Here is a 24,703-nt window from a genome sequence, read left to right on the forward strand (position 1 = left end):
CCCCGGCCCCCACTTTGAAAAAAAAATTCTCACTCGCTGCCTCAACCTAATAAAATTCAGCTTTTCAGAGGCCTGTGTGTTATCCTTGATTATATCATCTGGCTGCACAGCTACACTAATTAGGGCACAATCAGACCAGACGCGCTTAGCCGCTTGTAAAATATGAGGTGCACTACGTTTTCATAAAAACGCTAATGACATCAGGCAATTTTTTGCTTTGTTTTTTGCGCCTCTTCAAAAACATGAGTAGGAGCAGGCACACAAAAAGCAAGGTGCCTAGCGTCGGCGTCAAGGGCGGGCCTTAGGCCAAACAAGCCAGTGTGCCCTGCACTCCCAACCGAGTTCTCTCCCTGACATAAAAAAAAACATATTATTACGGCTATGATTGTGTGCGCAAGCTGTGCCATGAAGAGGGATTTTCCACACTCGGTGCACCGAGTGCCACCGAGTGCCACCGATACATTTACCACCACTCCTGCATTGCCAAATGAGCATATCCATGTCCATGAGCTGTTGATCTAAATAGCAGAAACCGTAAAGAAATAAAGGGTCAAACTGTATTTCCTATATTTTCCAATATTGTCCAGTGCTAATGATAAACTCGAGCAACGGAGATCTATCGTGCTTTGGATGATGTAGGCCACTTTAAGAGGGGAGATGGAATCGCCCTTTAGTGAGTGCAACACAGCACATAAAAGTGGACTGTCAGAGCAGCACAAAATACTAATAGCCATGCCCAGTGTCCTGTTCGCTCTTAAACTTTCCATCACATTTGGTGCCTCTACCTAGCCACTTCTTGCCTGGGTGCCAGCAGAACTTAGTCCCACCCATAACATTTGAGGACGGGAAGTTCGGTCTGGTATTGCTCCATTGTGCAGCAACTATGCTCGCACCAGAGGTGGGCAGACCCATCAAATCAGGCTTTACAATGATGGCTGGTGAGCAACAGCGCCTCGTCTATCACGTCATCTGAGCAGGCTTAGGTTGATTATGTTTGCAACAAAAACGCTGTGGCTAGAAGGAGACAGATGGCTTCTTTCCCATATGGAAAATGCATATTATTTTTAATAAGGTTTTATCACTGAAAACGATTATTTCTGAAAACTTTGGCCAAAGGGAAAACTTTCGTCAAGGGAAAACACTTTCATCAAGGGAAAACAGTGTGTTGCATTGTGACATGTTTCCTCGTTTGTTTAAAATCTCTGATTGACCACTTGTTCGAGGGATTTGCGACAGCCTTTCCCAGCTGTTTATAACATGTTTGTAGCATATCAGTGTTCAACGGAATTATTTTTAAAAACGGATGGGATATAGGCTATCAGTTTTTTCCTAATAGCCTACCCTACTATGTATCTCTTCTCTAATGAGTGTTGTAGGAGATATTGATGGCACAATAACTTTTACAAAAGGCATTTGTGGAGAAGAAGGATAGTTTGTGTGTTCTTCCTACATCTCATGGTAAGCTATTTCGTTGCTCTGATTGGTTAGGTCTATCCAATTGAGTGCAGAGGCATTCCCTTCCCTATCGGTTGAAACACGCCCCATAATTACGTCCCAATAGAGCAGTATCAGACTCATATTCTGATTAGAATTTGACTATGACAACGTCAGGCTAAGCCACTTCGTAAATGTGTTAGAATTCGTTCTGTACTTTAAAAAACATTTTGAGCAATCACATAGCCTACATGCAATGTTGCGATATTATCAATATGTGAAATTTCCTTTTGAGCAGGATCTTACAATAACATTTTGAAATGAATGGAAAGACACAGGAATGAGATAGCCTAGGCCTGCTAGTGGTGAGTCTGTTCAGTGGTGGTTCTAGACAAATTGTACTACAGGGGCCAAGGAGGGGCCAGTGTTTAACCAGAGGGGCACATTAAAAAAAAATGGCAAGAAATTATATTTAAAAATTATAAACTTTATTTTACTTTAAAATCATATATTTATTTTGTACAAGAGTGAGTGCAGGTGCAAGAGAGGTAGGGTCATAAAAAATGAAAAATACAGTACAGGGTGTCAATTCCACAGTTGAGTCCACGCTTAAGTATTTGAATTGGCACAATGCGGGATCAATTGAATTTTAATGAAATATAGATACACTTCTCTACAGCAACAGAAGCTTACAGGAAGGGTTACAGCAATCTTGCACAGTCTAAAGAGCTCAAAGAAAACTTCCCTGTATGGTTCAATAAAACAATTCAGTTCAACTGGGGCATTTGGTGTGCTAAAATGTCTACATGCATAGCAATATGTAGAGTCCTTCATGACAGAATACTCAATCCATTGATGAAGATTATACCAGTTTGGCCTGAAGCTCTGTCTTTTGTCCTCCAAAGTGGTTGGGAATATATTCAAGTTGGGCTGTACTCTTGGAGTTGCTGATATTTGTAGAAAGATGTACAGTAGGCTAAACATAGGGCACAACTACAACATGCATTAACTTATATATCGGCATGTAATTAAACATGTAGGCCAAATATTTACTTAAAAAAACATCAGAGCCATATTAACACAAAAAATAATTTACAGCAGAAAGCACTATTTTAAGGCCTACAATGAAATTATAATTGCACTGCTTTGCAAATAGTAAGAAGAACCTTCTTCACAAACCTGATAGTGCAGTACTTGATCCACATGGATCCATTAGCTGGCTGTTCCTCTCTCTGTCCCTGTATGTTTCCTCTCCATCTTCTTCATGCTCCTCACCCTCTGGAATTTCACTCTCTGTGTCAGAACCCTGACTTGCATCACATGCCATCTTTCCAACCTCCACCGACTCCTCTGGCTCTCCCTCTCCCTCTCCCTGCTTGTTTCTCACTGCTGTTTCTCTCCCTTTTTTGTTTACTGGGGCAAAAACAGACGCTATGTCCCTTCCTCGTTTCATGATTAGAAGGAAAAAAACGTAGGGGTATGCATTTCGTTGCCTAACCATCCCTCAGGCAGATAGCCTACTGTTGATCACTACTTTACTCAAATGTATTTGTTATCGCAATGCAACTGCCAAGACGGATGAAGTTACGGTTAACATCACAACATTGTGTAGAGCAGGGGTGGCCAGGGAAATGTCAGAGGCACAGGCCACCCTAGGCCTCCGTGTAGAACCGCCACTGAGTCTGTTATAGCCTATTTACTTGTATTGTAGCTAGGGCTGCACGATTATGACCAAAATGATAATCACGATTATTTTGATCAATATTGAGGTCACGATTATTTATCACGATTCTTAATTAATTTTAGTGACAAAAATATTTTTTCCCTAAACATATTGGACTTGCTATCTGGCTCACCCACATTCTTCCCCTCACATTTACTCCCCTAAATTACTGCAAATATAAATTTGACTGCGACTTCCAAACTTCCAAACAACTTCCAAACAAATGTTTTGTGCGTGCTACTTTGTTAATATTTTGGAAAACGCCCACCGGGAATCCTCCCAACGCTCCCCATTAGCCACTTAAGCTCTGCTTCGTGTTCATGAGTTTACTGTAATCGTTAGTCCAGGGGTGTCCAAACTTTTTGACTGAAGGGCCACATTGGGTTTTGAAAATTGGCCAGCGGGCCACACACAAATAATAATAATAATAATAATAATAATAATAATAATAATAATAATAATAATAATGTTTAGTATTATTTAAATGACAAAATAATTTTGTTGTAGAAAATTAATTTCTTAAGAAATACTGTTCATTTGATGCTGTTTAATTCATTTATAAATGGTGCACTGTCACTTTAAGACTCTGCCAGCTCCACTCAAATATAGCCTATGGCTAGTGCTGTGCCTATGGCTGTGCCCTCTCACAGTTTATAAACACTGTTGGGCAAGTTACTTCAAAATCGTAATGTACTATGCATTACTTATTACTGTCATTTCAAAGTAATTTGTTACATTATAATATTACTGTCTCTGAATTGTAAGGCATTACACTACTATTGCATTACTTTTAAGTTACTTTCACCATAATATCTAGAAATATGGATTTGCCATTCTAAATGCAGTTTATTACGCTCAATTCAGCTTGCTCTTCCAATGGAGGGAGATGTGGTATAGCATAATGACTGAGCTAGGCTTAAGGCAACAGTAGAATGCAATAGGCACAGTGCTCATAATGCAATACAAGGAACAATCATAGTCAGAATTTTGTTAAAAACCGACAAAAGGTCAAAGTCTGGTAAATTGTGATAGAAATACTGTAACTTTAAGGCCTAGGCCTACTTATTAAAATCAATAGAGAGCCTACTATATTGTAAATCAAAGCTTAAAGGAACCATATGTAAGATTGTGGCCAAAACAGGTACTACAATCACTTTCAAATTACTGTAGAGCGGTGTATCCCCTTCCCCTCCCCTCCCCTCTGACTGGCAGAGTTGGCAACCGGATGACGAAACACTACTGACTTTGTGATTAGTAGATAGGTGGAGGGTGGCGCATTAGGCCAAAACACAACATGACAACATCAACATCAGTTGAGGGCTGCAACTTCACTTTTTAAATGACAATATCCTGGCCAGACTACTGTTGTCAGTGATATAAGTATTTGAAATGAACATGATTTCTTAATGTCTAGTGACATATGAGGGCAATTTTATGATTAATTGAAATACAATTTTTACATACGGTTCCTTTAATAAAGACATGTCAAGATGGTGGCCTGCTGGCCATTTCGGTGCCCTAAGTGAGTGGCTTTGAGTGAGTGACATTTAAATGATACCTCAAACACCTAAAGTAAAATAAAAGGCCTATTATTTACAGACCATTAATGTGTATTTTTAAACATTCATTTCTGAAGAAATGCTGTTTTACTTATAAATGGTGCACTGTCACTTTAAGAGCATTGATCTTTACGTTGTCATAATGCCCTTTTGCCAGCTCTTGTTTACAAGCCTTATTTGTTTGAGTTACATTGATAGCACAATATTAACAATAATATGCACAATGTTAAGTTGTTTTAAGCAACCTTCATTGCTTTGGAAATGGAAGTATGCAATGACATGTTGCTTCACATTTAATTTTGCGAATACAAGTGAATTATGAGCCTGGTATCCACCTAGCTATCTGAATGGAATGCGTTTCAACCGACTCAGCATATCATGTGCTTCGTGTAGCCTAAATGCTTGGAAAACGAATGATTGAAGACCCACCAATTCTAGTACTACGTGGTGATTGAGAGAACCCAAAAGGTATCAAACTTGCATGTAACATCGTGTTAGTGCATTTTGACATTGTAAACGTTATTGATGAAGAGTGAAACGCAGTTTGCAGTAAAGCTACTATTCATTGGTTACATTTGGGTGCCCCCTCTGTCCTTTGGTGCCCAACGCAAAGTGCGTGATGCGCGTGGTGGGAGCGGTGGCACTGCCAGGCTACACAATCTTTTTCTGCATTTCTATCCCTTTATTCTCTTCAATTTAAGTTCACAGCACAAAGATGACATGCACAACAGCATAGTTTGTGTTTTATCAAGAATCAAAAAGATTAGCGTGGCACTACTTTAGATGTTTCATTAATTTACTTGTGCTATTTCGCGAGCTGAGATCTTTCGGTTTCGCACACAAAGTGCACTAACTATTATGTTCTTCATAGCCTTGTCTCTGACAAGCTGAAAATAATGAGCGTAGGCTTATGTCCATCCCGCAAATAGAGTCCGCCTGCGAGTCTGCTGCAGCCACAGTCATATTCAACCAGTATCAGGAGATAACGTTCTACTATTTTGCGCGGATTTTTTCTCCTCGGTTGTTCTTGCGGTGTTTGCGAATATGTATCAAAACAAAACAAGCGCTTAATTTTGGGTTAAACTGCATTGTAACGCGCGTTACTGAAGTTTGTACCGAGTAAATATTACCCATTTTTTTTGTAATGCCTTACATTACCGCATTACCGCAAACAGCAATATATTACAGTAATTACATTACTTTTGTAATGCATTACTCCCAACACTGTTTATAAATGGTCAGTAATGGGAACTACTGTTGCCATCGCCCTCTCTCCCACGCTCAAATGCGTCCCCAATTAAATGGACTAGCATAACGTAGTTAGACCTGCTGCAATGGAGCTTCTATGTATCTCGATGTGACAAGCTGTTTTGACATTGACATTGTAAACGTTCTCTAAGAAGAGTGTAAAGCAGTTTGCAGTAGCCTAAAGTTAACCACAACGTCGTCTATCGCTGGAAAAAAATAGCGAGCGGCCTATGATAAACTAATAAATGCTCGGCCGGATTAAAGTGCATGGCTGGCTGCAGTTTGGACACCCCTGGTTTAGTCATTCGTTGATATGTAAAACACTGACGTGTAGGCTACATTTTCATTACTAGTGCAGTGCCCGTTCAAACATGCTATTCCTGTAGCCCAATTACATGCCTGCAGGTAGGCCTGCTTTAAAAATAGGATGATAGGGAAAAACATAATTCCAGGTAAGCATTCAATAATGAATAGGCCTACAGATAATATAATAATATAATAAATGTGAAGTAAGCAGAATTTAAGCATGGCTGCATGTGACATTTTTTACAAATCAAAATGACATAATAACAGCTGTTTTGAGTCAAGGCTATATGCTTAGCCTATTGAATAACTTGATGATAGAGAAAACAAACCATTTTGTGGAATGATGCATCATATGGACTTTGCAACGGTGTGACTCAAAAACAGTCTCTGGTGGCCTATAAGTGACATCACACTCTGTCTGCCACTCGTTGCTTGTCGCTGGTTATGCTTTGCATGTGTGGCATTCTGAGACGTTCTTTAATTCGGGACCATTATCACTCGTTTCAATTTAGGACCTTGCAGTTGGAATTGTCGTTTGTTTATTCAAAGTCTAAAGACAGTCCAAAGTAACCTGGGCTATTCATAAGTGATATCACACTGTCTGCCACGTTGCTTGTCGCTGGTTATGCTTAGCATGTGTGGCATTCTGGGACGTTCTTTGATTCGGGACCATTATCGCTAGTTTCGATTTAGGACCTTGCAGTTTGAATTGTCGTGTGCTTATTCAAAGTCTAAAGACAGTCCAAAGTAGCCTGGGCTATTATGATTGCACATCATTTTTTTACGTCATTTTGAAGAGCCACTGCATATCCTACCTGTGTGTGTTGGCATGTTGGCGTGTTGTTGCAAAATCCGTGGAGTTATCTTGCACTCGCTTAAGTTTTTACCCGTGTAACCTACACTGATCCAATTCTGCCAAAGCCCTGCTTCTATCCTCACTGGTAGCTTACAGTCCTACAGTGCTGTGTGGGAGGGGGAGTGGCTAGCGTCGAAAGCCAATGCGTGCTTCTTTTACCGATATAGGCTATTTAACGATATATTTTGCATTTCTTATTCAAACAACGTCAAATTCGGCAGTGCACTTACTCATGTCCGTAGCAAGACACCTGCCAATTTGTAATCAGTCTGACAAACGGTGAGCGAGATATGCGTGCCACAGACACACACACACACACACACACAGACACACAGACGCTTCTTGCTTTATAGATAGATAGATTGTTCACTCGTTTTGAGTAGGCTGTGTCTTGAAACGCATATGCATTGTAGGTTGCACATGTAGCTTATAAAATACATGAATAAAATTCACGGATCCCATCGTTAGCTCAACTCTTATTACAGTATAGGCTATCAGAGGAAGCAAACAAGGACTACAAGTTAACGTGATAAAAAAGGCATGTGTGGTTTACGTCATGTGATGTGTTTCACGGTATTAGTTGAGAGCCCTGCTTTGCTTATATTTTTGGTTAACTTAACTTAAATCCGAAATATTTTCGAACAATGGATGATCCGCTTCGAGGGACAAGCTCTTGGCCTTCTGCTGTGTCACACATTTGATTTTTGATCGTCGTTTATTGTATAGTCTAACTAGCCTACTAATAGATAACATAATGTCACTAGTCCACAGTGCATCAGGCTGAGCAGTGCAGGGAACAGCTGTCATTGGTAGGCTGCATGCAGGCACATGGTCAGACAGGTTTAAGGAGCGCTTGATTTGTTTTGTAGCGGAGCGTTCTATGGGTTGCCAGGTTGGTTCTATGGGTAGAGCACACATTTGAAATATCGCTCGATCACGCAAATTTGATCGTGAGACCAAAATCGTGATCGTGATTAAAATTCGATTAATTGTGCAGCCCTAATTGTAGCCTATGCAATGCTATTCTGTAAATTCTGTGTGTTAGTCTATTAAATGCTATAGGCTATGACCGCTATGTTCTTGCACTATTTTCCCCCATGATCATATTGTTTCAGTTATCCAAAAGGCTCGAAAGGATGCTCTTTATTATATGGCAATTTTGAAAAAATAACTAATAAAAGTGAGGTGAGGTGTAAATGGACTTGTAAAATAGAATCTGAGCTTTTTTTACAGCAGAAAGTTGCATTTCTTCTAAGATCAGAGAATAACAAAGAAAATCTGGTCATTCATTCTAGGACCCCTTTAATGGATATTTTATGATACAATTCACGTCTTGTAATGTTTATGGTTGTTAGTTAAATCCTGTGTTTTGGTATGACTAACTACATTTCCACAGCCAGCCCTCTTGTGGTGAAATGATTGATCAAATACTTAAATACTTAATCTGTTTCTGTTAGCCAATGTGACATGGAAAAGACACTTGACAAGGAATGACACGTTTACCTAACACAACATAAACTACTAATGTAGGGCAGGTGTGACATACTTAGCTCATCTTACTAGGTGGAGGCCTAGAGCGACAGTTAAAACGATATACTGATAACACCGATTATCAATTTCTATCAAATATTCCAGGTTACAACTGGCGTAAAAAATTACATCAAAGACAAGCAGATTATAATTTCTCCTTTGACAAATATAGTTAGAGTTCAGGTATTTTCCTGTGGTCTAAGACAGGCCCGGGACTGAGTTAAGCCCCTCAGCAGGGTGACAGGAACCAAGACCAAATGGCAGCTGAAACCAGAGACTTCACTGTATGTATAAACGGGTGTGTTGTTGCTTTTGTCAACATGAGACCTTTCCACTGGTTTACGTATCCAAATTACTGGCCTTAAAGGAACACAAACAGCTAACTTTGGATGCCGCTTTGGATAAAGATTCAAGATTCCTTTATTTGTCATTTTTATAGGCCACATAAAAACAAAATTGTGTTTCAGACATCCACCAGTTCAAAAGTTCAGTACCAACTAAGACTATACAATAATGTGACAATAAATAAATAAGAGCATTTATAACTTAGCTACAACAATAATTTAATTAAACATTTAAATATTCTAAAATGTTTTAAAAGGATATTTTAAAAGTCCCTGCTATGATGTTAATGTTCACATTCTCTGTTTTAGCAGTCTGATTGCTTCAGATTCAGATTCATACATTATTGTTCCCAGGGGGAAATTTGTTGTCAAACCACAACATAAAGTTTGCAGACACCAAAGAAGCTGTTTAACAGTGAAGTAGTTTGATTTGATGCTTCTGTATCTTTTTTGCATTAGAATAAGTGCAAAAGTGTGATCAAGCCATGATAGGGATGTGTATAGTTCTTCATGCCATTTGCTCTGCGCACAAATCGCTCAGTGTGAAAGTCCTTCTGCAGACGTGGCAGCAAAGCACCAATGATTTTCTTTTTAAGCAGTTCTCACTATCCTGTTCAGTTTGTGTCTCTCCTCTGCCAAACCATGAAGAAATGCAGTAAGTGAGAATAGTTCCAATGTAGAATACAGTCATGGCTGGAATGTTGTTGTGCCCTCTTGCTGACAGCTGTGGTGTTGTCACTGAAGGTCAGTTTGTCTGTCAGATGGACACCCTGCACTGGTGCTGTGAACCGTCTCCACCTCAGAGCCGCTGATAGTCAGTGGGAGATGGTGCAGGTGACCAGTCCTCCTAAAGTCAAATACAATCTCCTTGGTCTTGTTGGTGTTCAGGGCAAGATTGTTGTGCACCAAGCTGTTAGCTGCTCCACCTCTTTAGGCTGACTCATCATTTTTGGTGATGAGGCCGACAACTGTGGTGTCTGCAAACTTTATGTTGTGGTTTGTGTTGAAACTAGCAGCACAGTCATGTGTCAGCAGCATAAACAGTAACAGGCTCAGTACACACTCTTGTGGTGATCTTGTGCTCACTGTGGTTGTTTTAGATGTTATACTACCTAATCTGACTGTCTGCCATCTCTCCATCAGAAAGTCCATAATCCATCTGCACATGCAAGGATTCACACCCAGTAACAACAACTTTTCAATGAGCTGTTGTGCCAATATTGTGTTGAAAGCTAAAGCTGAGCTGAAGTCGATTAGCAGGATCCTGGCGTAAGTCAGAGTGAGATGGAGCAGGGTGAAGATGGTATCTTCTGTAAACCAGTCCGCTCTATAAACAAACTGTAATTGGTCCAGATTGACCGGAAGGCATGGCTTGATGTGTTTCATGACATTATATGGCTATGGGGGTCAAGGCTACAGAGTAGTAGTCATTCATGGAGGCTGGATTTGGTGTCTTGGGTACAGGTACTGGTGGCGCACAGGTGGACACTCTGGCTTGACTGATGGAGGTATTGAATATGTCTGCAAGATGTCCTTCAGCTGTTTTGCACAGTCCCTCAGCACACAGCCTGGGACGTGATCTGGACCTGCGGCCTTCCGGGGGCTGATGTTGGAGAACACCCTCTTCACACTGTGCCTGGTTGGCAGGTGGGAGTGCCTGCCTTTGTATTGCTCTGTTATCTGTAACCTCGAACCAGGGGAAAAAGGTGTTGCGGTTATCTGGTAGGGAGGGTTTGCTGTCCATTGCCTGTACAGTAGGCTTGTAACCTGTAGCTACGTGGAATGCCTGCCATAAGCATCTTGCATCTTTGGTGTCGGAAAAATGACTGGACAGGGGCCGGTTCCCCGATAACGCTCACTCTTAGCGCGCTAAGAAGACTCAAAAGATATATCTTTCCAAAGTTGTTTATGTTCCTAAGTGTGTTCCCCGAAGTGTCCCTTAGGAAGGTTCTTAACACGCTGCTTCTTACGTTCGACGTTACAAAGGCGCTGTCCCAAGTGAAAAAAGTGCTTTGGTGTTGCTTTAATGCCTGTCTTACAGTAAAATACTAGGAGGCTACATTTACAAAAAATGTTACAGTGTAGGCTACATTTTGTTATTCAGTTTTAGAATACTGAGTCCAGCCATCTTGCAGGCAAAACACCTTTGTTGTTTACCATTCTCATAATCATTGTCGGTTTGTCACATGCAGGACAAGTTCATCAACTAATTCTGGCTGTCAAATAGACGTCTAAATAATGGCCAGGCAGAACGTCTACTTGCAACTAATTTTGGTTGTCTATTGACGTTCAAAACCGGGTTGGCCTGGACTATTGTCTCAATGTAATTTATCAACTAATTCTGGCTGTCAAATAGACGTCCAGATCATAGCCTGGACGGACCGACGTGATATCAACTTTTCTTGGACGTCCATAGACGTTGCTTGCTCAGTGGGGTTCTCCTGTTGTCAAGAGGACCGTAGATTTTGACAGATTGTCAGAACAAATGCTGCCATCCAACGCAACTACAACATCTGTGTAAAGTACGATCTGCTGTGCAAAAGCTGTGTGGAATGTATACACAGAAGAGATTCTGAAACAGGATGAAGAGCCAATCATATCCTTCACATTGCAAACTGTGACCTAGGTTCTCACAGTCCCACTAAGCAACAACAAGATTTAGAAGGTATGATGACAATCCATCCAACAGCATAAGAGGTGACTGCAAGGAGTTGAGGAGATAGGGAAGAAAATGTTGAGGAGTAGGGAACTAGTAGTTTCAGTACATTTTGAAGTCAGAATGTCTGAGTTCATTGAACTTTTTTCACAGATATCCTGGCTTTAATAATAGTTATTTATGACAATTCAGCAAAGTTATATGGAAAGACATGTGAACAGTCACTCTAAACACTTTATATACGATAAATGAGATCCTCCTTTCATTACTGATAATTTCACTAATTTCACTCTAACGTTTCCAGTCACTTTGTTTTTATCAGTTTTATTTATCAGCAATAATTGGGAGGAATATTGGACTATTTCTCTTCAGTCATGCAGGTTTCTCTGTTTTTTTCAGTTTTTTTTTTATTTCTATTCATATATTCTGAGTTCTCCATGCTAAAGTACTTCAACTCAGTGATGCTGGTTTATCCACTTCAGGTCCGTAGTTCATTCTGTCCGTGGTGCTGACCTCATCATGATATTCATGAAAATCATGATATTCACCTGGCTGAAAGAATGATAATAGGAAACATGATATCTGGGTTTGAGCAGTGGCGCCCCCAGAACATTTTAACATGGCTAGCCAGATGAGGCCATTGCAAATCTTGGGGTGGCACACCAAAACTGTGGTGATAATTTAAATATTTAAATGAATAGTAGGCTTCCCACTGTAATATATCACATACTGTATAATAGTCCATTGAGGTCTATTTTCAGTGTTATTTTACTATTAAGCTCTTATCTTGGTCATTGTGAGGGCCATATAAGAAGAGTTTGACTCCTAAACACTAAATCCTCCATTTTAATGCATTGTCATAAATTACTTTTAAATCACTAAATGTTGTTTTCGGAACTGTAATTGGGTAATTGTTATTTACTCAATCAAAACAGCAGCTGCACTTTTATTGATATTACCTGAAAAACACAATTAAATAACATGACTTATTAATGTTTACAAAAATGGATTTAGCCTTTTTGAAAAGAGCTCTTCATATGCTAGGCTATAGACTAGACTAGTCTGGGCTACCCATATCTGGGCAGCTGTGGCCCACTGGTTAGCACTCTGGACTTGTAACCGGAGGGTTGCCGGTTCGAGCCCCGACCAGTGGGCCGCGGCTGAAGTGCCCTTGAGCAAGGCACCTAACCCCTAACTGCTCCCCGAGCACTGCCTTTGTAGCAGGCAGCTCACTGCGCCGGGATTAGTGTGTGCTTCACCTCACTGTGTGTTCACTGTGTGCTGTTTGTGTTTCACTAATTCACCGATTGGGTTAAATGCAGAGACCAAATTTCCCTCACGGGATCAAAAAAGTATATATACTTATACTATCTGGAAAAGTATGATGTGATCATGCTTGCATAAATTCTAATGTCAGCCTTTATATTAAGGAAAAATACTCCTGAAGCATGCTGGTAGAAATATCTATTCAAAAGCATATAGTTGATCTGTGCATGGCATGTTCAACTTTTGATTCTTTGATTTGGAAAGCAAGCAAGCAAGATATACCACCGAGAGTACCGAGATCACCGAGGACGAAGTGCTGTGTGCAGATGGAAATATGATTAAATTTCATGTATATCCAATGTAAATTTTTCTAAGCTAAGAAGATAAAGATCCAATCATATTAAGAAAAAGGTGAGTCATTTTACTTTTTACAACAGACACTAAATAAATGTGCATGTTGCTGGAGTGGAGACTCTTAAAGTGGTTAGACAAGTTTTTCCGCTTCTTTGACTGTTGGACTAGTGTAGACACTTCCGTATACAAGAACAGAGCAGCCAGCAAAAGCCAGCCAGTGCATTAACAATGTGATCAAGTTTGGTGACAAAAGATAACCAAGCATCTTATTGTGTTTCTTCGTTGTGCACACTGTTCAAGAAAGTAGGCCTACACAGTGACATTTCCTGCCCTTAAGGGTGTGACAGATACTGATGTAACCCAACTGTTGCAGTCTTTTTGTCTGTAATGTTCGCTGATCATAAAACACACCTGAAACCTAATGTGACCTTTTCGGAAAGTCAAAAGGCTTAATCCTGTAATTGTGATATGGGTGTGTCTGTAAAGGAAATACATCTCACAGAGGATTCCATTCATTATCTGCAAGCAGGAAGAACAGTGCAAATAGATGACAGCAAGACTATCTTTCTACCAGAAAGATATCATTTTTAAAAGTTAAAATGCGGCTCGAAGTTTAATTGCATGACATAGAAATATGTGCACTCACTGATGCACTTATTCTTACTGTACTCTACCGTTTTTAAATTGCCCTAAAATTGTTGAGAGAATTGCTTTAAAACTTAAACTGTTTACCATGTTGTTAGTCGCTTTGGTTAAATGTGTCAGCCAAATGTAATGTAATGTAATGTAATGTAATGTAAATATAAAATTTAGGTAAACACAATTGCTTAGCCCCTGGCCGCAATCCAGGTCTTGTACAGACGTCTGCCAGGTCAAATTGAACAGGGCGGAGCTCCCCCCGGATGAATCCTCCTGATAGAATGTATGCTAGAGCTTCCATTTAGAGGGTAAACATTCAGATTACAAGATGTCGCAGACTGTTAAGAAGTTTTCAGTTACCTACGATGCCATAAATGACAGCAACACTTTTACCAACGGAGATATAATACATGGACGGGTTATTGTAGAACAGAAAAGACACTAAAATTGACACGCTTCTGATTAAACTTCAGGGTAAAGCATATGTTGGTTGGACTGAACGTAAAGGGAAAGACAGGGATAGGAAAAGATATCATGCTTCTGAGAAGTATTTCAAGTTGGAGCAATTTTTCATGACAGAACACACAAATAATGGTAAGTTGTTTTGATGAAGGAGTGAAAAGTTAGCAATAATAAATCAGATAGTTTTGGTCCTTGATCATGATTAATTGAGCCGTGTTGGAAACTACTGCAAAATGCTCAGTAATCACACATGTGTGATCGGTTTGCATTAGTATTACTGTGTCACACAAAGACTATGCTGCTGGGTCTGTGTGTGGCTTGCCAACCGTGATCGCTGAACAGCTTGGCGGAAGAATTATGATTTGCAATCCAGTGATTGCATTTTTGTTGCTGCGTGTTTTTTTATGAAAGATCACCAGCTGTACAGTGCATACAGAAAGTATTCACAGCGCTTCACTTTTTCCATATTTTGAGATCTAGAGCTCCTTTGAGATCTAGGGCCCTATTTTCGCGACGCAAAACACGGCGCAAAGTGTATTATTATCCCGACGCAAAGTGTATTCCTATCGTACACTCACAAATAGCTATTTTACACTATCTAAAAAACATTACACCACTGACCAAGAAAAACCTGGTCTATAGCGAAAGGTGCATACGGAGCACAGCTGAAGACGCACTGTCAGGAGATGTAAGCAGAAACTCCTCTGTAGGATAAATGTTTTTTCCTGGTTTTTTATTCAGTCATTCGAACATTATTGGGGTAAGTGTTGCTTTTTTCAGGATGTTTTTGATAGTAATGAAAGGACCAGTATGTAGGAAATAATGGAAAATAAACTGTAACCATTCCAAAAATGATCACCATATGTTGTCAGAGAGTAAGGAAACACAATGAATTGAAGTAATGGCTTATTTGACAACATTACTATAACCCGTAAAACCCATGAAAAAAAAATGAGTTACGGGGCAGAATCTCTTGGAATTTTCGTTTATGTTTTGAAAGATTAATTCTAGAATAGCGTATTAAAGGACAATTCCGGCGCAAAATGAACCTAGGGGTTAATAACACATGTGTACAGAGTTCGACCGTTCGCTGGGATGTATTTTCATGCTAGTCGAATGTGACCAGTTTTATTGCAAACCGCGAAGTAGCGTTTAACGCTAGCCTTCGGGGCACACGTACAGTAAAAAGAAATCGCTATTTCTATACCACTAACAAGGCTCAAAATAGCACCACACTTACACAGTAGCATGAGGGTCTCTACATGTAAACCGAAGCATTGAGAACTTTGTAAGTGTACAGGCAGTTTATTAAAAAGAAACACATTACCGTTCACGTCTGGTTCACATACAGGCAGGCGCCTTGGTTAAACAGAACTCTGGGATGTGAAGTGAATCTCGGGTGAAACGTTGTTGCAGAAGGACTGTGCAAAAGAGAAGCACTGAACGCAACAGGAGACATAAGAGATGGCAGGTTATTTGAACGAATTTGAAGACATCGAGGATGAACCCTTATTGGACGTCCTTATCTTTTCGAGTCGGAATATACCAACGAAGAGCTGCGGGAGCTCCGTGAAAGGGCTAGGAGAGAGAGAGCTAGAAGCTACCTGTAGTCAATGCCACACAGGCGGCGGCGATCCATACCAGAGGGACCAAATGGACATCCACTAACTAAGTACACTATACAAGTTATGTTACATCGGAGCTATTATTTCTGATAGGCCTATATTACGTTTACGTAATTACGTATATTACGTAATTACGTATATTACGTAATTACGTATTACGTATATTACGTAAATTACGTTTGATTTTAGTTCACATCGCCTGCCTGTATATGTGAACCAGACGTGAACGGTAATGTGTTTCTTTTTAATAAACTGCCTATACACTTACAAAGTTCTCAATGCTTTGGTTTACATGTAGAGACCCTCATTATGCTACTGTGTAAGTGTGGTGCTATTTTGAGCCTTGTTAGTGGTATAGAAATAGCGATTTCTTTCTACTGTACGTGTGCCCCGAAGGCTAGCGTTAAATGCTAATAAGCGGTTTGCAATAAAACTGGTCACATTCGACTAGCATGAAAACAAATCCCAGCGAACGGTCGAACTCGTTACACATGTGTTATTAACCCCTAGGTTAATTTTGCGCCGGAATTGTCCTTTAATAATGGGCTGGCGTGTCCTCCTATTTGTGTTGCCAAATTAGCAAAGGCCAACTGTCATCAACATCAACATCAGTTGAGGGCTGCAACTTCACTTTTTAAATGACAATATCCTGGCCGGACTACTGTTGTCAGTGATATAAGTATTTATAATGAACATGATTTCTTAATGTCTAGTGACATTTCAGGGCCATTTTATGATTAATTGAAATACATTTCTTACATACGGTTCCTTTAAGTGTGTATAACTGTTTTGTCATTGACATTGGCACCACGGTGAAGTTAGTTTCACTTTGCCTATGAGTTCAAATAATAGACGAGTGCAGATACGTGTAGGTTTTAGTAAAGCATGGTTTAGTGGAATACCTTTTCCATATGGTCTCGCGTGCAAGCAGATTCCTTCAAATGCACCGCTGACTATCAAAATACTGATGCACTGTTTGAAGTTGCGCTGCTTGCTGTTAAAGGGAATGACAGATGTCATTTTCATTGGTTTAAAGCAGGGGTTTCAAACATACGGCCCGCGGGCCGGATGCGGCCCGCTAGATGGTTTAATCCGGCCCAGACTTGTAGAGAATACATTTCTGACGATGTCAAAAAAAAAAAATGAATCTCTAGCCCATTCCTGTGAGGAGTTATGAATTTTTAAAGAAATAACTGAAATGCTCAATTCAGCCGCAAGGCGCAGCCAAAAAACAAAAAAAAAGTTCGGAGTTGACTGGTCCTGTGCTGTCAGTTTGGCTACATTGTCGGGAGAAAAGCAGGCGTTGCGACAAAATTCAGAGACAAAGTGCAGCCTGCAAACGGAGGACGAGATGTTTGGCCATTTTATTGTATTTTGCACCAGGAAGTGTTGTGTTGTAAAAAATGTTAAAGTGTGGTTGTGCAAACTGTAAATTGAATCAGGTCGCGAGGTCTGACTCACCGTCAGTTTGACTGTTTTCTTAGTGATAATGGCATTCTGTCTGGCTTACCATACCACGTTGTAGTACGGTGGTTAAGCCGAGGTGCCGTACTCAAGCGTTTCTTTAAACTACAAGAGGAAATTGGACAGTTCTTGGAGAAAAAAGGCAGACCAGTAGCAATTTAAATGCCCGGAATGGGTGCAGGATCTGGCCTTTATGGTGGATAGCCTATTACACAGCACCACCACCTAGCCTACAAAATTATTTGATCTGATGTACCTAATCGTATCAGTTGATAGTATTGCTCATGCACTGCTAACTTATGTTTGTTAAATTCATTTTATTTTTCATACATTTGCACATTTAAATTTTTAAGGCAGGATGTTAACTTTCTTCATAGCTCCCACTTGAGTTTAGTGTGGTGAGTTGGTTCAGGTGGTCAGATGTAAAAATGTAGGCCTATCCACTCAACTATAAAAATAAACCAGTTGTTTATGAGAGTGAAATGCATTTTATTTCAATTTCATTGGCCTCTCTGGATAAATGTGTAATAATCTAATATATCCCTTGTGATTATGTAGGCTACAAATGTAGGCTGAAGGGTAAAGCATAGCCTACTGAAAAAAACTAAGCTGTGGATGTTTTGGATGTTTTGCAATTATTTCACTGGTCCGGCCCACTTGAGATCAGATGGGCTGTATGTGGCCCCTGAACCAAAATGAGTTTGACACCCCTGGTTTAAAGGATGTTACGCCCAAAACATACCCATGACTGATTAAGAAACATAAGACCAACCTTGCGCCAGGCGCAGACGTTTGATAACAAAACCACCTCCAATATGGACTGGACAAACCCCGAAATTTGTTTAAGCTATTCGCCAGTGACCATGCATTTTAGATCGCCAAAATATAGCCCCTGAAGCTCCTTTGAGAAGATGAGAGAAGCGTAAAGAAGGAAAAACATCAGTGCAGTACAACCAGGCCTTAGATTGGACAGATGGAAGCCATTTTTTGCCGAAAGTTTGCCAAAAACCACCTGAACGACTCTCTGGGCCAGATGTACGTACATTAACGAACGTGGCGTTATCAGCGCCGTGGACAAACCGCCGATTGCGAACGCTGTCAGACCCAAGGTTACGTTGTATTTATCAAACTTAATAATTACCCTAATTACGAAGGTCCACAACTGAACGGAATAGCTTACATACAAGCACAGTTGAATGAAGTTAACATTAAAAAGAAACATTTAGCGATCATGAAATAATACCATACATGATAAGATGTCAACAAGCAGGGAGATAATGAAGATCAGTAGTTCTACTCAAACTACTTTTGCACCTAGGCTATGGAAGATTGGTCGAATCTAGCAAGTAGGAAAGTTTAAGTGAATGACGTGAAAGTGAAAGTAAGACATCCGAAAGGCCAACGAAAGTTAAGGTTGCTTTTGATAGTACAAAGACTTAAAAAACTGGTGCTCTAAATAGCGATTCTGTTGACTTTGATATTTTCTCTTATTGACACATTGAACTGCAATTTGGATTACGTAACACCTGCTTTTACAAGACGGAAGTATTTAGGCGCAGAATAGACGTGCGCTTTCACGAGCAGACTTACATACTGCGGAATACATAATTAGGCGATCTTTACGCTTCCCCTGCCATCTCTTTACGCTAAACTCCCACTTTCTCCTGGATCCTCCCATGAATGCATATGCATGACACGAAAAACGCAATTTGCCATTTTCAGCTCCTGTGACAGGCAGTTTGTGCTTTTACATCATTGCGGCCTGTTTGTTCATACCTCGCAATGATTTTCCACGCACGCTGCGAAACAAATACGCCTGAAGTGAGCGTTCATCTGGCCCTCTGACTCTCAGAGAAGTAAAATCTTTTGGTCTGATGAAACAAAGACTGAACTATTTGGCCACAATTCCCAACAAAGCACTGAGCTGATGTTTGTCCTTCTTTACGCTTCTCTAATCTTCTCAAAGGAACTCTAGATCTCATTCATAGTGACCATTGGGTCTTTGGTTACCTGTCTGACCAAGGTCCTTTGTCCCGGATTACTCAGTTAGGCTGAGCGGCCAGATCTAGGAAGACTGTTGGTTGTTCCAAACTTTTCTATCCGAGAAAAATGGAGGCTACCATGCTCTTGGGCACTTCCAATGGTGCAGAAAATGTCTTATACCCTTCCCCAGATCTGTGTCTTCACACAACCCTGTTTCGCAGGTCTACGGACAATTCTCTCGACCTTGTCGTTTTCACTCTGACACCTGACATACATCAACTGTGAGACCTTATATAAAGAGATGTGTGCCTCTCCTAATATTAATTTAGGCACAGGTGGACTCCAATCAAGTTGTAGGAGCATCTCAAGGACCATTGATAGAAGTAGGATACATCAAAGCTCAATGGCAAGTGTCATAACAAAGGGTCTGAATACTTATGTAAATGGAATATTTCAGTCTTTTAATAATAATAATAATAATAATAATAATAATACATTTACAAAACACTCCAAACACTTAGTTTTTTGTGGTATGTTGGAGTATTGTGTGTAGATTGATGTGGGAAAAAAATGAATCCATTTTAAGATGAGTCTGAAACATAACGGAATATGGAAAAAGTGAAGCGCTGTAAATACTTTCTGATGCACTGTATGTAGTAACCATTTTATGAAAGCCCCTTAGCTGCACAGCCTCTTGGGCCTTTTAGCTTCATCCCCCTGTTCTATTCAGGTCCATTTTATTGTGCTATGTTACAGCAGCCACTCAACTAACTAACCCTTACTTTATTTCAGTTTATTATTAATTTGTTTAGGCTATCTGATCTAATTGGTCAAAGACCAAGACCAATAAAGCTCCAATAATTTGGTCTAATTACCAATGTCTGTGGTAATAACTTAATTATTTTTTTCAAATGACACAGATGTAGTTCTGCTGAAAACTGAAGAAGGGCAGCCCTGTAAGTAACAGTTGGGATGTGGGCCTGTGTAATTTTGCATGCCTGTATAGAGAGCAATGAGCCTCATTAACCAACCGTTCTTACGAAGAAATTTGTTCTTAAAACCCACTTAGTCATTTTTTACAAAGATTCTGGCATTCATTTGTTTATTTTGTTCTTAGGTAAGAACATAATCTACGCACACTCAAGAGCACTCTTATGCACATTTGAGCACTGACTTGTTTGTGCAAAAAAATGGTTATTGCATTTTCATCATTTCAGCAGGTGTAAGATATAATAGAATTAAATTACAGCTATATTTTTGATCATTTATGATATGTTTTAGTAAAATTACAAATACCAAATACACCATTTATACCAACTACTAAATATAACAACTTGTTTACTGTTAAATTTCTGCGGCAGCAGCTTCCATATACGGTAATCAAATTGTCTCGCTCATATACTCTATATCAGGGGTGTCAAACTCATTTTGGTTCAGGGGCCACATACAGCCCATCTGATCTCAAGTGGGCCGGACCAGTGAAATAATTGCAAAACATCCACAGCTTAGTTTTTTTCAGTAGGCTATGCTTTACCCTTCAGCCTACATTTGTATGTAACACAAGGGATATATTAGATTATTACACATTTATCCAGAGAGGCCAATGAAAACCTCGAAAAACGAAAACGAGATATCTTATCTCAAGGGGCTATCCCCCTAAGCAAATAAATTGAAATTGAAATTGAAATAAAATGCATTTCACTCTCATAAACAACTGGTTTATTTTTATAGTTGAGTGGATAGGCCTACATTTTTACATCTGACCACCTGAACCAACTCACCACACTAAACTCAAGTGGGAGCTATGAAGAAAGTTAACATCCTGCCTTAAAAATGTAAATGTGCAAATGTATGAAAAATAAAATGAATTAACAAACATAAGTTAGCAGTGCATGAGCAATACGATCAACTGATACGATTAGGTACATCAGATCAAATAATTTTGTAGGCTAGGTGGTGGTGCTGTGTAATAGGCTATCCACCATAAAGGCCAGATCCTGCACCCATTCCGGGCATTTAAATTGCTACTGGTCTGCCTTTTTTCTCCAAGAACTGTCCAATTTCCTCTCGTAGTTCAAAGAAACGCTTGAGTACGGCACCTCGGCTTAACCACCGTACTACAGCGTGGTATGGTAAGCTAGACAGAATGCCATTATCACTAATCAAACTGACGGTGAGTCAGACCTCGCGACCTGATTAAATTTACAGTTTGCACAACCACACTTTAACATGATCCAAGTTTAGTGTTTTACAACACAACACTTCCTGGTGCAAAATACAATAAAATGCCCAAACATCTTGTCCTCCGTTTGCAGGCTGCACTTTGTCTCTGAATTTTGTCGCAACGCCTGCTTTTCTCCCGACAATGTAGCCAAACTGACAGCACAGGACCAGTCAACTCCGAACTTTTTTTTTGTTTTTTGGCTGCGCCTAGCGGATGAATTGAGCATTTCGATTATTTCTTTGAAAATTCATAACTCCTCACAGGAATGGGCTAGAGATTTTTTTTTTTTGACATCGTCAGAAATTTATTCTCTACAAGTCTGGGCCGGATTAAACCATCTAGCGGGCCGCATCCGGCCCGCGGGCCGTATGTTTGACACCCCTGCTCTATATTATGGTAGAAATAAAAGCATGTTGCCTCAGCCTTAATTTGTGTGCACATGGCCCTGCAGTATCATGCCCTTTTATGGTGACTGAGGGGGCGTTTACCTAGCTAATTAAGAACAACTGGCACGCCCTGCAATTTAAGAAGAAATGGGATTCAGCATGATAAGAACGAGGCCCAATAGGCTTCATTCACCCATATCTTAGAAATGTTTTAACTGTTCTTACGAAGGTCCTACAGAAACTCTTAAGCAGATTAACGAAGGTGTTCTTAACCCTCAGAATCATTCAGTTTTGTTCTTATCATGCTGTATCCCATTTCTTCTAAAGTTGACAGGACGTGACAGTTGTTTCCAATTAGGTGAACGCCCCGTCAGTCGGCAGTCCCCAAAAGATGGCATGATACTGCAGGGCTGTGTGCACACAAATTGAGGCTGATGGAGGCACCACACTTTTATTTCTACTCTAAATTAGATATGATATGAGTAAATGAGTCATTATCAGTGGTAAAAAAAAAATTGGTGTGACAAAGTGTTGTGTTTATATATTTTTAAAAAACCGTAATGTTTTGTAAAATAGTGGATTTTTTTTATTAAAGTTTTCATTAGTATAGTTCTATTATATTGTACACCTGTAGAAATGATGCAAATACAATAACCATTTAGTTTGCACAAACAAATCATGTGGCCCATTGATATTGTGATGTGGTTGGATTTGAAGGGGGCGTACGCTGTTGTTATGGCATGTAGATCTATAAATTCTACCAAAATCAAGATACCAAATATTGTGATCTATCTATCTATCTATCTATCTATCTATCTATCTATCTATCTGTCTGTCTGTCTGTCTGTCTATCTATCTATACTGTAGGTAAATAGTATGCTCAGTAAAACTTTTCTTCCATGTTTTTGTTTCATGCTGTTTATACTTGTAAACATCTCAATGTTGGGGAGTATCACCAAATGAATAAATCCAAACATCCTTTAAAACATAATGCCTCTTATTTTCCAGAGTGTAATGTAATGGCCCCTGGAACTTTTTCCCAACAGTTTTCCCAACAGTAAGTTCGATTTGTATGTGGTAGAAGACAAGGGGTTGGAGGGGTGCTTTATATGGTTTCATTCTTTTGCACATCTGCCAATGATGCCGGGCAAGTTACTTTGTTTTCTTTGAGCAGGATTCTCCCAGCCTCTATTAAAGTGTTACATGGATATGTTCACTACTTCTTGGAGGCAAAATTGAGCAGGTCAATGAGAGTCCCAAACAAAGCAGCAGAAGAAATCCGCTACGTGCCAAAACCGGACTTGACAATTCCAGGCCTCATGGTGAGGATGCTATTTTGGTTTTGCCTTTACAGCTCATGAATGGGCGTGCTATGTTCTATGTTTTGCAGTTAGCCAATTCCACCTGTTGTTTTCATTCAGACCCCACAGCATGGCATGACAGACAAAAAGATGAAGCTCTTCACCTCTTCTCAGAGAGAATGGGCTACTATTCAGTGTGTTTGTGTGTGTGTGCTTGTGTGTGTAGGAGACATCTTTACTGAGAGAGAGAGAGGGAGAGAAAAAGAGAGAAAGACTAATGTGCAATGCTGAGACTAGCATGTGTGTGTTTGTATGGGTGTGTGTGTGCGTGCGTGCGTGCGTGCGTGCGTGTCCATCTGTGACATCAATCATAGCCATGTCTTTCTGCTCCTGTTTCCTTCACAGGAGAAAGCATTAAGGTTGTGTTAGAGGTTCACAACAGCTCGTCTCGCGCCCTCAAACCCAAGTACAGTCTCTACGAGAAGCTCACTTACTATGCATCTGGCAGAAGGGAGGTAGGCACCCATGTGATACAGAAAGAGGATGGAGAGCCCATTCCACCTGACACAAAACAAACCCTCACCAAAGTCCTCACCATCCCAACAAGTGCCAACGTATCCATCCTTAACTGTAAGGTCTTGAAAGTTGAGCATAACCTCAAGGTGAGTACCATACGAGGTAAAACATCAAAAATCATAGGCGAGTCAAGTGAAATATCTACTGTCCTTGCAGCAATTGGTAAAACCTATCTCATTCAGAAGTTTATGGGAGATGCCACATATATTTTTCTGCGATCTGTGTCTTACAGGTCTATCTTGATGTACCTTATGCCGCTGACCCAGAGATTGTGGTTCCAATTGTCATTCTGCCGATTCTCCCAACCAGGGACCTGTCAGCTCCTCCACAGCCCAATACTGGGTTTGAGGGTCATTCCAACCCTGGCCAAGCAGGATGGGTCAGCACTCCCTACACTGCTCCTCCACCTGCCTATGCGTCCTATGGGGCTTATCCCCCATATCCGAATTAACCTTGAAAATCTTAAAGATTTAGCATGCTGGATAAACACTTGGCATTGTGAATATTTCCATAATCAGTTATCCTATTTTCTTCCATATTGATGAAGGTTGTACATTTTGATAAGACTAACTAAAGTTATATATGAACCACTCCTGATGTTGTCCTTTATGTTTTCTACTCATTTCACTCATAGAATATAGACAGCTTGGACTGTTCTTTATTACAGCTTGAATATTAGTAGGCCAAAGTTACTGTCTAATTTGAATTTGCATAAATAATATAATTCATTCATTCAATCTTTCTATTTATTCTCGGAGGTTCATTGA

General features: G+C 40.0%; 1 long non-coding RNA gene across 3 annotated transcripts; it reads left to right on the forward strand.

Annotated features, from left to right (window-relative positions):
• Nucleotides 1-14,221: 14,221 nt before the first annotated feature.
• Nucleotides 14,222-24,526, forward strand: LOC143106073 (uncharacterized). Of its 3 annotated transcripts, none has more exons than XR_012983619.1 (6): nucleotides 14,222-14,509; nucleotides 20,370-20,405; nucleotides 23,068-23,116; nucleotides 23,234-23,381; nucleotides 23,766-24,022; nucleotides 24,169-24,526. It is a non-coding gene; the product is annotated as an uncharacterized LOC143106073 (long non-coding RNA). The 3 variants fall into 3 exon arrangements; XR_012983617.1 differs by having other exon boundaries at nucleotides 23,068-23,104; XR_012983618.1 differs by lacking the exon at nucleotides 20,370-20,405 and having other exon boundaries at nucleotides 23,068-23,104.
• Nucleotides 24,527-24,703: the final 177 nt, after the last annotated feature.

Source organism: Alosa pseudoharengus, unplaced genomic scaffold (assembly GCF_046254945.1).
Source record: "Alosa pseudoharengus isolate Yale_2024_CS ecotype anadromous, Long Island Sound unplaced genomic scaffold, YU_APseudo_1.1 YU_APseudo_1.1_scf_6, whole genome shotgun sequence".
In the NCBI taxonomy this organism is placed as follows: Eukaryota; Metazoa; Chordata; class Actinopteri; order Clupeiformes; family Clupeidae; genus Alosa; species Alosa pseudoharengus.